The sequence below is a fragment of the Bubalus kerabau genome, chromosome 1 (genome assembly GCF_029407905.1).
Source record: "Bubalus kerabau isolate K-KA32 ecotype Philippines breed swamp buffalo chromosome 1, PCC_UOA_SB_1v2, whole genome shotgun sequence".
Classification (NCBI taxonomy): Eukaryota; Metazoa; Chordata; class Mammalia; order Artiodactyla; family Bovidae; genus Bubalus; species Bubalus kerabau.
The window spans coordinates 1,044,641-1,062,944 of NC_073624.1; the positions used below are offsets into that span (position 1 = coordinate 1,044,641).

The 18,304-nt window shown below is 50.5% G+C and overlaps 1 long non-coding RNA gene across 1 annotated transcript; it reads left to right on the forward strand.

Annotated features, from left to right (window-relative positions):
- The first annotated feature begins 314 nt into the window (after positions 1-314).
- On the forward strand, positions 315-17,014 carry LOC129641280 (uncharacterized). Its single transcript, XR_008709285.1, has 3 exons — positions 315-488; positions 7,793-7,911; positions 16,063-17,014. It is a non-coding gene; the product is annotated as an uncharacterized LOC129641280 (long non-coding RNA).
- Positions 17,015-18,304: the final 1,290 nt, after the last annotated feature.

The following is an 18,304-nucleotide window of genomic DNA, read 5'->3' on the forward strand; positions in this document are numbered from 1 at the left end:
CCGGATGGAGCTGTTGTGTGATTTTGCCAAAGAAAGAGGAACTGAGGGTGGAGGGTGGGCTTCAGAGTCTCACATTACGGGATGCCCTCCTTCCTGCCCTCGCCCTGGAGGCATGTCTCCCCGCCCCGCTGCCCAGGACCAGCTCAGCATCCCAGGGTGTGTGTGCGGCCCAAGGTAGCCGGCTCTCAGCAGTGGAGGGGACCCCGGCAGGCAGGCCCGAGCCCCTCCATGTCCTCTCTCCTCCTGTCCAGGGTGCTCCAGTCCCTGAGGGGCGTCTTTCCAGGGCCAGCGCTGACTTGGGGCCCGGCCCTGGACCTGTCCGTGCTTGAGCCCTTCAAAGCCCCGAGCGACACCTCCCGGCCTCGGCAGGTGGGGTGAGGTTGAGGAAGGGATCTCGGCGCTGGAAGGCAGCCGCTGCTGTGGGGCCTCGTCCCCCCGAGCCCCCTGAGTGCAGGACCCCCGCCTGCTGGCTGCCACCGGGCACACAGGTGTGCAGGGTACACAGGTGTGCGTGACACGTGGGTGTGCTGGGTACACAGGTGTGCATGATGCGTGGGTGTGCCGGGTACACAGGTGTGCGTGACACGTGGGTGTGCTGGGTACACAGGTGTGCGTGACACGTGGGTGTTCCCGGTACGCAGGTGTGTGTCACACGCAGGTGTGTGTGGCCCCGTGTGCCCAGGCCCTCGGCTGTGAGGGAGATGGGAGGCAGGGTCTAGGGGCCCTGTGGACAGGGTGGCTGGGTGGACACATGGGGAGAGGAGGCCAGTGGAGGGACCGGAGAGGGAAAGTCCGTGGTGTTCAGGGGGGAGAGTTGTGTCCTGAGGTGAAGAGCAGGGCTTTAGCCGGCCTCTGGTGGGGGAGTCAGGGGTCCCTGGCTGGGGAAGAGTGCTGACCTGACCAGGGTGGAGCAGAAGGGTGGGCCTCAGAATCTGGGGGCCCTGAGGGGCGGATGTGATCCCACTTTACAGACATCCTGCTCCTCCCACTAGAGTGGAAAGTAGATAAGACAGGAACAAGAAAGAAAGAAAATCAAGTGGGAGGTAAATCAGTAAAGGAAGAAGTAAAAATCAGGAATATTCATGAGGTCTAAATAGGACTTGGGGCTTCCCTGGTGGCTCATATGGTAAAGAATCTGCCTGCAATGCAGGAGACCTGGGTTTGATCCCTGGTTTGGGAAGATGCCCTGGAGAAGGGAAAGCCAGTATTCTTGCCTGGAGAATTCCATGGGCAGAGGAGCCTGGCGGGCTGCAGTCCATGGTGTCTCAGAGTCAAACATGACTGGGCGATTAACACTAACTCAACAAATGGAACTTAGAATAAATTCTCTGTTAAGTGACCATGACAGACTTATTTATTATTTTTGAAATTAATTTTTATTAGAGTACCGTCGATTTACAATGTTGTGACAGACTAATTTAGAAAACAAAACTTAGCTTTACAGTTTATAAGAAACGCTAAAGATTAAGTGGTGTAGAAAGGTTGACTGTAAATGAATGACAATTTTAACTTCATACAAGAGAAAAGTAAGTCATTATATAATGATAAATGACCTAATTTATAAGAAATTGAATTGAACTGGCATAAACTGCTAAGAAACAGTCTAGCTACTAAATATATAGAGAAAAATCTACTAGGAAAGGCAGAAAAACATGAAGAAAAGCATGTGGGATATTTTAATGTACCTGTTTGGGAATTAAATAACCCCACTCCAGTACTCTTGCCTGGAAAATCCCATGGACGGAGGAGCCTGGAAGGCTGCAGTCCATGGGGTCGCGAAGGGTCAGACACGACTGAGCGACTTCACTTTGACTTTTCACTTTCATGCATTGGAGAAGGAAATGGCAACCCACTCCAGTGTTCTTGCCTGGAGAATCCCAGGGACGGGGGAGCCTGGTGGGCTGCCGTCTATGGGGTCGCACAGAGTTGGACACGACTGAAGCGACTTAGAAGCAGCAGCAACAGTAGAAAATAAATAAAAAAGAATATAGAGGTCATGAATGTAAACAGTATAATATAATTCATGTTTCTCAAATAGAAAATCACATTTTGTCATTTTGGTTGAATACGTAGAAAATAGATTGCAGTTACCCACCTAGAAGATCTTTGGTGTTTAAAAAGCAGGGATGTGGCAGGTTGTAAATTGTTTAATTTGGCATGCAAAAATGGTTATAAAACTGGTAACATAATATACCAACACATTCCAAAAGATACAAAAGACATTTTATAAAGCTTATAAATTTGTTCTTTTTAAAAAATGTATATACTCATTTTATTTTTGTCTGCACTGAGTCTTTGGTGCTGCTCGGGGGCTTTCTCTAGTGGAGGTGCTCAGGCTTCTCAGCGCCGTGCCTCCCTTATTCAGAGCATGGGCTGCAGGCATGCGGGCTTCAGTGGTCGTGGCTTCAGCTTTTGTGGCCTCAGCGGTCGTGGCCTCAGCGATCTTTCCTTCAGCTTTTGTGGCCTCAGCGGTCGCGGCCTCAGTGGTCGTGGCTTCAGCTTTTGTGGCCTCAGCGGTCGCGGCTTCAGCTTTTGTGGCCTCAGTGGTCGTGGCCTCAGCGGTCGTGGCTTCAGCTTTTGTGGCCTCAGCGGTCGCGGCCTCAGCGGTCTTTGCTTCAGCTTTTGTGGCCTCAGCGGTCACGGCCTCAGTGGTCGTGGCTTCAGCTTTTGTGGCCTCAGCGGTCGCGGCTTCAGCTTTTGTGGCCTCAGTGGTCGTGGCCTCAGCGGTCGTGGCTTCAGCTTTTGTGGCCTCAGTGGTCGTGGCTCTCAGGCTCCAGAGCACGGGCTCAGTAGTTGTGGTGCACAGGCGTGGCTGCTCCTCCACGTGAGGGATCTTGCCAGGGATTGAACCCACATCTCCTGCTTTGGCAGGCAGATTCTTAACCACTGGACCACCAGGGATGCTCCTATAATCTGTTCTTAGTGAAAGCTGTAGCAACAGAATTCTAGGAGAGCCCAGCTCTGTGTGAGCCCCACCCCTTGAATCTTGGGAGCCTGTGTCGATAGCCAGAGACCATGCCTGTGATGATGCTACATTTCAGGGCAAAGGGGAAACGACCCTGGTGGGGCCAACCTAATCGGGGGGGCCGTGTAGATCCGTGTAGGCTTCTCAGGCTGGAGGCTGAGGAGGAGACCAGGGAGACGCACTGCTGGTCTCGAGGCAGCGTCAGCAACCATACTGGGCTTGCTGGGGCCATGTGGAGGGGATGTGGACGACCTCCAGGAGCTGGGCACAGGCCTGCAGGAACGTGGCCCCAGACCCAGAGCAGCAGGAGGCGGACCCAGCCAGCCATCTGAGGCCTGGAGGGCATCCATCCCTGGCCATGAGGGCTTCAGTCCCTGAGACCCGGGCAGCCGGCAGCTCCAGTCAGTCCACAGGGGGTAATTGATAAGCAGCCGTGTGTTGCCCTGAGCTCTGGAGAGTAGAGGCCAAGCTCAGGGGATGGCAGGGGTCATTTCTCGTTAGCCGTTTTCCCTGGCTCGCTGGTGTTGTGAATGGAAGTGTGCCTCCCCCGCCACCACAGTCAAATGTCAAAGCGCTAAACCCATCTGTGACTGGGTGCAGGGCCTTCGAGAAGCAGTTGAGTTGAGTGAAGTCCAGGGATGGGCCCGAGTCCTCAGGCCTGTCCTCCTTATGCCGAGAGGAAGGGGCACCAAGTACTCTGTCTCGAGGAGGGGCTGGGTGAGGACACAGTGAGGGGGCGGCTGGCTACCCCCAGAGAGACGCCAGGGCGTTTCCTGTGAGATGGGAGCCCCTATTGCTATCATGTAGCGAGCGTTGGTGGCTCCAGATGTATCGAGACAGATATGTAATAATTAGCTTAAATAGTGTGGGCTTACAGGTGGTGCCAGTGGTAAAGAATCTGCCTGCCAATGTAGGAGACACGAGAGAAGCTGGTTCCATCCCTGGGCTGGGACGATCCTCTGGAGTAGGAAATGGCAGACCCTCCTCCAGTATTCACATCTGGAAAATTCCATGGACAGAGGAGCCCGGTGGGCTGCAGTCCATGGGGTCGCGAAGAGTCGGACACGACTGAGCATGCATGCATGCTAGCATAAATACTGGTGAAGCCAAGAAAAGACAGCTTTTTAGTTAATGATCTCACTGTACAGCTAAGAAACCAGAGAGATTTGCCAGTGAGCAAACATTTCCTGAGCGCCCACGGGATGCAAACATCTGCCCTGCGCTGGGCACCGGCGGGCTTCTGCTGTGAGTCCTGGCTTACCCCCGAAGGCAAATGAGGAGGGTGCACTCCGGCCGACACGCGTGCCCAGAAGCAGCCAGCTGTGAAAATGACGGGGATCCGAGACGACGCCGCTGGAGTTGTCCTGGACGAAGCAAGCCCCTCTCGGCTGACTGTAGGGATGTTCGACACGTCTCGGAGCACAGACCGCATCTCTCTTGACTGCTCGTTGGCTGATGGCCCAGGAGCTCTCCTCGCAGTCCTGCAGGTGAGCAGTGTGTGCTGGCCCCGGGGAATCTGGAGGAGAAGGGCTCTCACTGGGCAGGAGCCTGTTTCGCAGCTACTGACTGAGCAGGGTGTGTGATTCGCTGCTGGCTGCTTCGTGTGGTTCTAACAGGCTGATGAAGACTCAGGGCTCTGGAGCCACACCAGGAGCAGCGTCTCCTCTCACACCCAGCCGCGCTTTTGTGCAGGAAGAGAGATGGGAGTGGGGGCACATGTCTGCAGTGCCCCCCCAACCTGGTTGCCTCTGGTCCAGCACGTTCTTGCTTCTCCCCCTCAACTTTCCCCCTAAACTCATCATATCTGTGTGAACTACAGGAGGTGTGCATGTGGCTTTGCTTAGGGGGTGACTGCCAAGCCCGGAGGAGAAAGAGGGCTGGGTATGGGGTCTCTCTTGAGCTTCAGGACTTCACCCAGCAAGGCTCTTGGGGGCTCCATCACGGCGCCCTGTGGGGACTGGAGGAAATAGAAGAGGACTCCGGGAGACGCGGTGACATCCCTGCTTCCTCTCTGTTGAGAAGATGGTGAATTATTCTAGAACTGCAGCTCTTACAGAGCAGACCTGGCTGATTAATAAGCTGTGGTTCTGGTTTTCCTCCTGATCATCTATTTTTTTCTGCATAAATTTTCTGAATGACATGTAGATAAATTCTCAAACTTATGAGTGTCCCCCTTGAGACAGGGTTTCATCATCTTACCTATTTAACTAATTTATTAGTTACAATTACAACTCAAAATGGCACCGACTCCAGCATAATCAAAAGCTACGTTTCAATTATTCATTGAGACTTTAATTAAGAAGCCCCACTAAATTAATAAGAGCTTCAGAAAGAATGTAATGAAAAAGACTCCCAGAAAATCTTGACAAACTTTTCTCGGTCTCAGAAATTAAGTTTCCTCCTGCAAACTGCCACAAGCTCCCCTCCTCCTTGTGGACACAGGCAGGCCAGAAGATCCCAGCGGGAGGCAGGGGGCTGGATCTGGTGAGCGTGGGGCTGTGAGAAGGCTGTGCATGTGACTGGGATTAACTCTCCAGCTCTGGTTTCCTGGCATGAGAGGAGGCAGGTGGCTCCACTTGCGCTCCCCGCCCTGAGTTGGCCGGACAGGCGCTGACCTTGGTGCTGACCTTGGCACCGACCTTGGTGCTGACCTTGGTGCTGATCTTGGCGCTGACCTCCTTCCTGCTCTCCAGGAACGGGGCTCTCCTTGGTGCCTCCTGCTATCGGGAGTGGCACCTGCCACCCTGTACCCCCGGATTGCATGCACCCAGCCTGACACTGGGTGAGGGTTGTTTCCTTAATTTCTCTTTCTGGTCTTTTGTTGTCAGGGTGTAGAAACACAGATTTGTCTGTGTTAACTTTGTGTCTTGCAACTTTACCAAATTTATGGGTGAATTCTAGTAGTTTTCTTGTGGCATCCTTAGGATATTCTATATATAGCATCATGTCATCTGCAGTGACAGTTTTACTTCTTCTCTTCCCATCCATCAATGGAGAAAATGATAAAGAAGATGTGATACATATATACGTATATACATACAATGGAATATTACTCAGCCTTAAAAAAGAATGAAATAATGCCATTTGCAGCAACATGAATTGCTCTAGAGGTTATCATACTAAGTGAAGTAATTCATACAGAGAAAGAGAAACATCACATGGTGTCACTTACATGTGAAAACAGAGACAGTCTCACAGGTCTCAGAAGCAAACCTATGGTTACCAAAGGGGAAATGCGGGGGAAAGTGATAAATTAGGAGATTGGGACTGACATATACCCACTACTGTTTACAAAACAGATAGCCAACAAGGACGTGCTGTACAGCACAGGAGCTCTGCTCAATACCCTGTGAACCCCGATACGGGGAAGAATGTGAAAAGCATGTGCTTTGCTGTACACTTGAAACTAACACAACACTGCAGATCAACTGCACTCCAATAAACAGTTTCAGAAAGTTCACATTTGGGTGAGGAAATGGAGGAAGCGTGGGAAGGAGAGGCCCAGGCGGTCCTGGTTCCACCCGTGTGCTGGTTCTTTCCCTTGGCCCCAGTGCCCCCAGGCTGGTCATCCTGCAGGAGCCGGACTCGGATGGCTCAAAGATGGCTCAAAGATCAAAGAGCATGATTAATCATTCCCACCCAAACCCACACGGCTTGGTTCCTAAATCACTCATTTAGGTAATCAGGCAGAGAGAGAGAGAAAGCTACGTTCCAGGGGTCAGAAGAGCCAGGGAGGGTCCATGGAGTCAGGAGGTCGAGGGTCACCAGGTGGGTGGGCGTGGATGCCCAGGACAGCAGGGGACGCTGCTGGGAGCCTTGTGATGTGGGGACCCAGCAGCCTGGCTTGCTTTCTGAGCGGGCCCAGCCTACAGGGCATGAGCAACACGGCCACTTCACGTGCTCTGTGCATGAGGGCCAGCTGTTTCTCTTAGGATGGGTGCTGGCTGCCAAGGTTATCAGTAGCTTATCTACTGACCTACAGACTGACCCCCAGACCCAGTTGGAAGCTGGAACTCCAGGCTTAGAGCCCAAGGTCTGTCCCAGGGGAGGGCGTGTGGCTCAGGGAACTCCCTCCCAGGCAGTGGGTGTCCCTACATTTTCGATGGAGAGCTTCGGCCGGAGTGGGGGGCCCAGGACAGGCGGGAGGAGGGGCACCCCCTGCCACAATGCAGCGCTGGCGGGTCCACGGGCTGGCTGACATGCAGGGGTGACTCTCAGGATCTTAATTCCCAACCAGGGATGGAACCCGTGCCCCCATGATGAGAGTGGGGTCCTCACCACTGGACCGCCAGGGAAGCCCCTAGAAGGTAGCTTTTGAGGCAGATACAGATAACAGGAACGCCGTAAACACCGTCCATGGTGATTTATGGGCTGTTTTGAGCTTGTGACAGGTTTTGTGATAGATGAAACTTACTCATGATTACTTATTCTAATGCATAGACGTTATGAGTCCCATCTTATGGGAGCGGCAGTGGAGACCTGGACAGCTTCCCTGACTCACCCCACCCAGCCCAACCTGGTTCAGGGCAGGTCTGTCTAGCTCAACTGCTTCTGGCAACAATCAGCCCGTAATAGTTAGGCTTAGGACCGGTCAATGGCAGACTCTGAGGACGCAGAGTCAGGGACAGCCCAGGAGAGAATGTGACACTTCCCAACAGGTGTTTAAAACCCTTCTTCTTCTCCAGAAGCGAGAGACCGCCTCAGATCGTCACTGACGTCAGGGCTCTGGGGCGGGCTGGGGTTGATGGGTTACTTCCTGGGGGCCGGGATGCACCCTCCCTTTGGGCCCCCACCCAGCCTCTTATCTCAGGACTCTCTGTTCTGTAGGCACTAAACCAGCAGCTCCCTGTCCCCCAGCCCCTGACCCAGCGGGGAAGCCCCCGGACCAGCGAGCCCAGAACGAGGACGGGGTGACGTCAGGACCCACTGAGGGATCCCATCAGCAGGTAGAGGTCGCAGCTCTGGAAGGCGGTGCCCATGTGGCCTTAAAGTGCAGGGGACCCTAACCTGTGAGACGCCTGTGACGTTACCAGCCTCCAGGACGATGCCCTTCCCCCGAGGCCAGGCCCAGCAGCAGGGGTGCCGTGAGGAGGCCCCCTCCCTGGTCCCCCCAGAGGCACGGTCTGCAGTTTTCAGAGCATGCTGACCCCAGGGAGGGCAGGGAACCTGGAAGAGGACAGCAGGCACAGGCCACTGTGTGCTTCTCTGGAAGAGGCTGCCGGGCATCACTGCTGGGAATTCATCAGGAGATCCTGAAAAATGGAAGAACAAAGAAAGTGGGCGAGATTGTCGGGAGATGACAATCAGACGGGAGCTGCCAGTTAATGATGCGTCGACGTGACACCATTTACTTAGGGTCCTTCATGTTAGAGATTCCAGTGCTGAGGCCAACACGCCTCTTCAGTCAAGTATTCGTAGAACCAGACAGGGAGTGGGCCGGCGCCCCCAAGGTTTACCACCCAGAGATGGGGGAAAAGGGTGCTACCCTGCGGTACCTCACTTCCAGGCAGAAAAATAAGAGGCCCTCTGGTGGGTGTTGCTTGGACTCTTCCTTAAGTGTGTAAAGAAACAAATGTCCTCTTTTCTTCTATATTGATGGACATTTTCCTGGTGTTTTGTACACCTCCTGTGGTCCTCTTGACGAGGCAGGGAAGGGACTGTGTAAACATGCCCAGGGCTGGAGTGTGGACCAATTCCTGCTCCCCGCTCTTCCCGCCCTCTCTGTCTCTCTGTCTCTGTCTCCACAGCTATCTCTCTGTCTCTGTCTGTCTCTCTGTCTCTGTCTCTCTGTCTCTGTCTCTGTCTCTCTGTCTCTGTCTCTGTCTCTCTGTCTCTCTCTCTGTCTGTCTCTGTCTCTCATGCTCCTACACTTGATGGTCCCTAGATTCTGGGGAGAACCCCAGAATCTGAACTGAGAGATTCTAGCCGGTCCTGGATTCTCCCCCAACAAATTCTTCATCCAGGTCTTTCTGCCTCTGCTTGGGCCTTGGGAGGACCGTGTCTAACACAGAAGCAGCTCCTATTACCATCACATGTGTGGAATCATCAGGAACAACCTATAACAACACACGTGTAAGCACAAAAAATGTCATCCATCCACTGAGCTGTAATCTTTCTCTTCTTGACACGGATTTCAGCTCAGCCCCTGGAGGACAAACACACACACACCTCCAAGGAAGCTATTTCTTCTACTTGAAAACTCTTCAAATATTTGGAGGGCTTTCCCCGTGTCCTCTTAATCTTTTCTGAGCAGGGCGAACCCAGCCCCATCAATAGATTCCCGCAGAGCAAAGACTGCTGTTATCACTCAGCCCTTCGCAAACACCTGGAGTCCACTGTGAGCTGAGCAAACAGCCAGGAGCATCGTCCCTTCTAGGAGCCTCTGCCTGGGGCTCCCACCTGAGCCGCCCGCAGCTGCCTGCCCCGACACACTCAGATCTCCAGATATTGCGTCAGGCCCCCCGTAGGCAGTGTCACTCCTCTCCTAACTTTTAACTTGTAGATTTAATCACACAGCGCAGATTTGCTTGAATGTTTCTACTCCATGTCAGGTCCTCTGGGCATCCATCGACATTCAGTGTAAACCGCTTAGCTTTTGGAGACCTGCCCGGTGGTCCAGTGGTTAAGAATCTGCCTTACAAGGCAGGGGATTCGGGTTCGCTCTCTGGTCGGGGAGCTAAGACCCCACATGCTGTTGGGCACCTGAGTCTGCCTGCTGCAACCACTGAAACTGGAGAGCTCTGGAGCCTGTGTCCACAGCTAGAGAGAGTGCATGCACAGCACAGAAGACCCACAATACAGAGCCCGTGTCCACAGCTAGCGAGAGTGTGCACAGCACAGAAGATGCACAATACTGAGCCCGTGCCCACAGCTAGAGAGAGAGTGTGCACAGCACAGAAGATCTACCCAAGAAACGCAGATCCCGCATGCTGCAACCAAGTGCCGATGCAGCCCAGTAAGTGAAGACAAACGCCCACCCGCACAACCTCACAAAGACTTCTTGGCTTTTGGGGCACTTTTGAAGGTTTCTTCATGATCTGGCTGACAATGCATGGCGATACTTTCTTCAAGTTTCTGTCGTGTTTCATGTTCTCTTCTGGTTTAGGGTCGGGCAGTATGACAACAGCTGGAAGAGACCAGAGACTCCGTCTGGTCCCAGACTTGTTTTGTGGAAGAGGAAACTCACCCAGACATGGAAACACATTATTTTTCATTCATTCATTCATTCATTCTGCACAATACCTTTATCCTTGCTGTAGACTCTTCTTTCCTTTATTTTTTAACTGAATAGCATAACTTTAGAGACTGATTACATCACCTCACTCCTAATTCTTTATATTCAAGGTGGGTACCCTGTATGGCCTTGTGGCACATTCATTAATCTATTCTTTCATTCCACAAACTATTTTAGCTTTTCATTATGAGAGATTTGAAAGACAGGAGAGACTGATATTATAAACACGATTGTATATGCCACTCCAGTTTCAATAAAAGCATGTGCCAGTTATTTATTTCTTCAAAGATTTTTCTCAAAACTTTTAAAGCGTATTCTAGATATCATAACGTCTTAAGCATAAATGCATCATCACGCACCTTTACTGAGAAGGATGCGCACACATAGTTAAAGCCTGTATCTTTATCCATGTCCGTTTACCTGCCATCCAGCCATCTCTTACGAAAGCCACAATGCACCGTCACACCGAAGGAAGGTGACAGAAATAGATCCTCTGCTATTTTACAATTCCCCTGTTGTCTTCGAAGGGTCTTTTCGCAGCGGGCTCGCTCTCTGAGTTTGCGGCCACGTGGTTTCAGGTGTTCGTTTCACACAGCCCTTCCTCTTCCTTCGCAGCCCCTGGTTTGCTGGAGAAGCCGGTGGCTTTTGGTTTGTCTGTGTCTCCCTGTCTTTCATGTAAACGGCTAGTGGATCTGGGGCTCGATCTGGTTCCGGTTTGGCTTTCTTGCGGGAGCTCCTCATGAGTGGAGCCGGTCTGCTGCCCAGCACGTCGGGAGGCGGTCCTGTCTTGGTGGTGCTCAGGCTGGCAGGGTCCGGCCGACGCCTCTGACCCCCGATCACCTTCAAGAGCCGAATGTGGTGGGCTGCCACGTGTGGCTGCTGAACAGACCAGTTACACCACTCGGAGTTGACAAATGGAGGCTTTCTTGTTCTGACTTTACTTCCGAGTTAATGACTGGGATTTTTTTAAAAGAATTTTACCTCATCAATTTTGAACTGAATATGGGAAGATAAACACTTGACCATCCTCTCTTCGATTTCAAGGTGAAGAGCAGCCTTCTGCTTCTGACCAGTGAGGATGTGCTTCTGGGACATCATTGTGAACACATGAATTTTGTATGTTGATGAGCCTCAGTCAATTGCAGTTATTTTTCTTTCTGATCATCTTATTGTTCCATATTGAGTCAGCGAGAACCTTTCCCGATGATGAGAGTTTAAAGTTTTTACCAAATTAGAAGGAAAAGTCTTATTTCTTCAGATATTTTTCTTTATCTTGTTTTGTGAAAGTCTAATTATGGGTGTTTTAGACAGATGGATATTGAGAGTTCGTTAAACTTTTCCAGCATTTCTCTTTTCTTTAGGATAATCGCTACTGCTATATTTTCAGGTTCAACTTTATTTGCTTCTATTGTGTTTAATTTGCTCATAATTCCATCCAGCATATGAGTCACTAGGGTGGTTGTGCTTTTTTTCACTCATTTCTCTTTTCTTTATGGTTTCTATTTCTCTGTTCATTATGACTGTGTGTTTTATTAAATCCTTGAGCACATTTATAATAGCTATTTTGAAGTCCTTTTTTGCAAATTACAACATCTCTGTCATTTCTGGGCATTTTTCTATTGACTGATTCTTCTCGGAGTTGTGGTGGCGTTCTGCATGTTTGCTAATTTTGAGTGTGATGCCTAGAATTGTGGTAGTTTTGTTGATGGGTATGAGTTTTACTGTCTTTTCACAATTCTTTGAGACATTTACTTTGTGTAACACACTGTTCTGGTAACAGGGGATGTAGTCACGGGTAAAGCAGGTCGTGTCTCCTGTGGTCTCAACGCTGTCATAGTGCGGGGGCCGGGGAGGCAGACAGAAGGAGGCCCGTGAAGCAGTGACGCAAGTTAGAGGCAACGCTCCCTTACGAAGTGAAACAACACACTCCATCCTGAGGCTCCATGGGATCTCGGAGATTCCAGTCTTGGAGGATCTCAGTTCCATGAGACAGGTATTCTGTGGACCAACTGCTTCCCATGATGGACAGAAGCTTAATGAAAAAATGGGGGGAGTGTGCCCCTTGGAGTTTCCCACCCCAAAGCATCTTATTTTCTTACTGATCAAAATTTTTAAAACAATTTTTTTTATTACAGACCATTTTAAAAGTCTTTATTGAATTTGTTACAAGATTGCTTCTGTTTTATATTTTGGCTTTTTTGGCCATGAGGCAGCTACCTGCCCAGGGGTTGTACCTGCACCCCCTGCCTTGGAAGGCAAAGTCTCAACCACTGGACCACCAAGGAAGTGCCTTATTGGCCAAATTGAGAACAGAGGGGCATAATTTTGCATTACAGTTCATCTTAGAAAGCTTGTTGGAGACAGAAAGACGACCCCAACCGGCTGCCGATCCATTCAGTTCCCAGAATGGGGTGGGCACGTGGGGCAGGGCCCCCACAGAGCCCAACCCCGGTCCCTGATGCTGCTCCATGTGGTGAGGAGTGGAAATTTCAGCATCACCGACTCGGCAGCCTTGGGGCCTGAAATCCCAGAGCTCAGAGTAGGAGCCGTCCTCCTCCGCAGGGAGGTCAGTTCCCGGAGGCAGCTCTGGTCACGTGATGGCCCCTTGTGTCCACTCTGGGAACTGAGTCCCCCACCCCTGCCCTGCTGGGAGACAAGGGGCCCATCCCAGACCCCAGCCTGTGCCCCAGCACTCACCGTCCAGGAGCTCACGTCGCCAGCGCCTGTGATCAGCTGACGAAAGCAGGAGGCGCCACTGTGGACACCTGCTGTTAGTGGGGCCCAGTTTCCAGCACTTCCATGTTCTTGAGTGGAAAGCAAAATCAAGAGAATGAGGAATTCATCTCAGGAAGATAGAAATGGGTGACAAAGTAAAAGGAAAGGCATCAGGGTGCCCGAGTGAGAGCAGAAAATAATAGGAGACCTGTATTAAGTAGGTTTTATAAATAACTAAAATAACCATTTCCTCTAAAAGACTAATAAAATAGACAAATGTCCAGCAAATCTAATCAAGATAGAATAAGAGTGAGAGCATATCCATTTTACGGAGCTTGAAGAGGTTAGAACCGTATAAACAGGACATTCAGCAAAGGTCTGGGGGACAAATGAAAGGGTATTTTTGGGGTGGGGTTCTGTGCGAAACTGTGCAGTAACAGCTTAGAAATCGGGTGAAATGGCTGACAGTTTAGGAAAACACAAGTCACTGACAGTAAAAAGAAATGTGACACTTTGGTAAGATAGCTTAGCAGAAGATAAGCTTACAAAAATCAATAGGCTCTCCTATGCTAGAAATAAAATACCCAGAACTGGAGATGAGGGAAATACCATGTTCACAACACTGGAAAATGCTGTAAATTGCATAGGAATTATCTTGAAAGTGAAGGTACAGCTCCTAAATGGAAGGAAAGTCTTACTCTGGTACATAAAGCAAGATGTGAAGTAACGTGAAGACAGCCTGTCCTTGCAGGGGATGCTGAGCACCTAAAAGTTTAACCTTTCCAGTGGTGATGTGAAAGTGAAATGCAATTCTAGTTAGACCACCAGGCACCTTGTTTGATGATCTTGCAGTTTGTATGCAGTAATAACATCCCGTGAACAGTCCAGGGAACAAAAAGAATAGTAATTGTAATATGCCTGATGCAGAAGGTGACTTATTTCTAAGCCTCTTTAATCAAGTCAATATGGTGCTGGTCCTGGAAGAAAAAGCACATCAGAGGAAAGTAGGGAACCGGGGAAAGAACCTCGGTTGTTGTTGCTCGGTCACTAAGTGATGTCTGAGTCTTTGCGACCTGCAGCACACTAGGCTTCCTGGCGTTTGCTCAGTTTCGTCCACTGAGTCGGTGATGCCATCCAGCCACCTCATCCTCTGTCACTCCCTTCTCCTCCTGCCCTCAACCTTTCCCAGCATCAGGGTCTTTTAAAATGAGTCAACTCTTCACATCAGGTGGCGAAAGTATTGAAACTTCAGCTTCAGCATTAGTCCTTCCAATGAACACCCAGGACTGATCTCCTTTAGGGTGGACTGGTTGGATCTCCTTGCAGTCCAAGGGACTCTCAAGAGTCTTCTCCAACACCACAGTTCAAAAGCATCCATTCTTCAGCACTCAGCCTTCCTTATGGTTCAACTCTCACATCTGTACATGACTACTGGGAAGACCATAGCTTTGACTGTATGGATCTTTGTCAGCAAAGTGATGTCTCTGCTTTTTAATGTGCTGTCTAGGTTTGTCATGGTTTTCCTTCCACGGAGCAAGCGTCCTTTAATTTCATGGCTTACAAGGCTTATGCGGCTGGTAATAAGAGTGGTGATGATGATGATGATGATAAAGATATCCAGAAGTAAACCTCACGGATTTCATTAAGAATCTACAAGTGAGGGAATGATTCTTAATAAGAAATTAAAAATCTGTTAAAGAAAGATTTTCTTTCCTAAGTAGCCATGAACATCTTTTGATAGCAAAATGAGGTTTTAAATAAAGCCGATATGAAAATACAGCTAAAGGATTTTAAGTGCAAATGACAGATGTAAGATGATTATTTGTAATATCTGAGAAGCACATAATATTATTAGAAAGCTGCCAGAGGAGAAGCCAAGTGTTGACTAAAAAATATAGTCACCACCCGAAGGCAGGGAGTTATTTTATTTGGTGGGAAGATTTAGGGCTTCAAGCCGGGAGACAGTGTCTCAGCCAGTGAGAAAGCTGGAGGCATGAGGGGAAGCCAGGCTGCACACAAGTTTGCAACAAAGGGACCAGGTGGTCTGAACATCAAAGCTCAGGTGTCAGGTTAGGAATCTAGCATTCTCGGTATGGGAAGATGCAAGCCTCATTCTTGGTATGGGAAGATGCAAGCCTCTGGGCTCACAGGGGCTAATCCTGTCTCCACGTGTGTGTGTGCCTGTGTGTGCATGCGCGTGCACCCAATTACACGCACATATGTGTGCACGCACATGTTGTGTGTGCACACGTGTGTTCACGTGTGTGCAGGTTTATGTGGTGTATGTGGATGCTTCTTGACGTCTTTGTGTGTGCGTGTGCATGCGTGTGTGCCTGTGTGTGTGTGCCCATGTGTGAGCAGGTGTGTATTCGTGTGTGTGTGTTGGTATATGCGTGTGATGGCAGCCTCGATGCCCTGGACACAGCTGTGTGGACGTCACCAGCAGAGAACACGTGACAACAGCCACCGTGCAGCCACGTGTGTCCCTGGGGCCTCAGAGAAGTTTACGGGAGCCTGACCTTCAGACTCAGGGTTCCCCAGGTCACATCGCTCGCTCTCCCTGTGTTTCCTTGGGGGCGGGGTTCAGAGGACCAGGCTTTAGATCCACCCCCAATCCCCGCACACCGTCTGCTCATTCCTTGCACGTGTGCGGCGGTCTTCCTGCCTGATCTGAACGTGAGATCAGGATTCCCTCCCATCAGGACCAGATGCCTTTCAGCTCCCTCCTTCCGGGCCCTCGGGGTATGATGGCACCCTGTCCCCCAGCACTGCCCTGCCAAGTACTTTCTATATTAACGCATCACCAGGCACTTATCTCACTGGGTCTATAATTCCTGTCTTTGATCCTTAATTTAAAAAAAAGATACCTTTGGCAGGATTTCTGTCCTGCATCCTCTTCTCTTTCAATCTCCCTGGAAGAGAACAACCCTGAGGAGGCCTGGGGTAGGGGTGGTTGGGGTCACCGAGCAAGTGCCCATAGCTGCCAGGAGCCTGCGTGCCCAGGCACTGCCCCAGGGAGGTCGGTGGTGGGTAGCAGAAACTACTGCTGCAATTCTGATGAGGAAAGAAGGAGCAGTAGAGGACCCCGTCCTTACGACACCAGGGAAAGTCTGAGAGTCATGCTAAGCCCTCTTCCAATGGTTTCTAGGACAATCCAGAGGTGGTCGCCATCTGCAAGATCTGAGGGAAGCTGCTGGGTCCAGGAACTCGCTTTCTTACCTGTTGCTCAGGGTCCATGAGGCTGTGATGCCAAGATTCTCAGGCTCCTTGGGCTCCAGACCAGCAAAGCCACGTGCACAGTGCCCTGCCCTGACACCCACCAGGCCAGGGCACCCAACCCGAGAACCTCTTCAAGCTGCGGCAGGAAACCTGGGCTGACCCCACCATGCTGTCAGCAAAAAGACCACATTCCTACGTTCAAACGACTCCAAAGCATCTGAGGATGGGAGTCCCTTCTGCACGTGGAGTCGGGGGACTGTGACTCCTGGGTCAGATCCCTGAAGGGCAGGAGGGATCAGAGCAAGGCTGAGGCAGAGCCACCTGCTGAAAAACATGCCCCTGGCCATGGTCCTGAAACTTGTATTTCTCTCCCGAAAGCACAGATACCCAGGAGTTTTCCTCATTTAAGCCAGAAGGAAATCATCAGTGTTTCTCTCTTGTCCCATCCATGTGGTAGTTAAGAAAGGAAAGAATCAAGCTAAGTCATATGTAAACAAAGAATTGTACAGACCAATTTAGTTTCAGCTAAGTGTTCTTGCCTGGAGAATCCCAGGGACGGGGGAGCCTGGTAGGCTACCGTCTTTGGGGTCACACAGAGTCGGACACGACTGAAGTGACTTAGCATAGCATAGCATAACAGGATACAGGATCAGATACACAGACCAACATTACAAACACAGTTGACCTGAAGCACTTCCCATTTTGCTGGGTTAAACAAGTGGGAGAAGAAAAGACCAGCTGAGAAATGACCCTTGAAGACCTGATTAGCTTCTGAAAAAGGAAAAGAAATCCCTGCTTCAGACCAGCATGGAAGTCAGCTCCAGATAGAGACAGAGGAGGCAGAGGGAGGGGATGGGGAGACCCTTGAGGGTGCAGGGAGGGGCCCTGTGGACTGTTGTCTCTGGACTCTCACCGAGGCCGGGGCTGCTGCCACAGGATGAAGTCCCTTTGGGTCATCCTGTGGGTATCAGATCCAACCCCTGGATCAGAATCAAGGAAAGAATATTTCTCTTCAAGAAGATCTTTCTAATGGTCCAAGCTGTTGATTGTAGCTACCTCCTGAATTAATAAACCAGCCAGGGTTAGAGCTCATAATGACTAAAAAATGGGCAAAGCATCTAAACAGACTCTTCTCAAAAGAAAGTGTATTGATGTCAAAGAAGAGTGTGGAAGGATGCTCAAGGTCATTGCTACGCAAGACCACACAGTGAGGCTGCAGCCCCCACTGTGGTGCCCTTGGGCTGCTGACACGGCCACGTGCTGGAGGGCGTGGGGGGAGTGCAGAATGGCCCAGCCTCCAAGAAAGATGCCTGGGCAGGCTCTTCCAGAATTTGACATCAGTTACCCCATAAGCCTGGAGAAGGAAATGACAACCCACTCCAGTATTCTTGCCTGGAAAATCCCAAGGGCAGAAGATGCTGGTGGGCTGCAAAGAGTCTGACATGACTGAGTGGCTGAGCACACATCCCACACACAGAAACTCAACTCTTAAGAATTTATCTAAATTGAAAACTTGTGTTCACCCGAAAGCTCATATGTGAATGTTTACAGCAGTTTTATTCATAACCATCAAAACGAAATCAACCAGATGTCCTTCAACAGGAGCCTGGATAAGCCACCTGTGGTCATCCTTACTCAGCCACAGAAAGGAAGATCCACGCCAGCATGGGTGGACATTGCATGCGTTTTTCTGAGACCTGCAAGGCTACATCCTGCATGATCCCATTTATACCACATTCTGGAAAAGGCAAAGCTGTAGGAACAGGACAAAACCGATGGTTATCAGGGTCTGGGGGTGGGGTCAGGATGGGCTAAAAGCGGGACACAGAGGTAATTTTTAAGGCATTGGAACTGCTCTGTGTGATACTGTGGTGGTGGATACATAATTCTATGCAAGTGTCAAAACCCACAGAACAAGGTGAATTGTACTTTGTGAAACATACAATAATGAACCCGAAGTTGAGAGGGATCCCAGGATGAAGTGCAGACCTTGACAAAGGAATCTAGCTGCATCAGACATGTAGGATACGAACTTGCTGAAGGGGTGGGGGGTGGAGGGAGCTGGTCAAAGTGACTCTGGAAAGGGTGTTGTGATTAGAAACCATGAAGTTAAACAGAGGAACTGGCACTGGCCCTGCTTTCGAGGTGGTGAACCGTTTCTCACAGGGGCG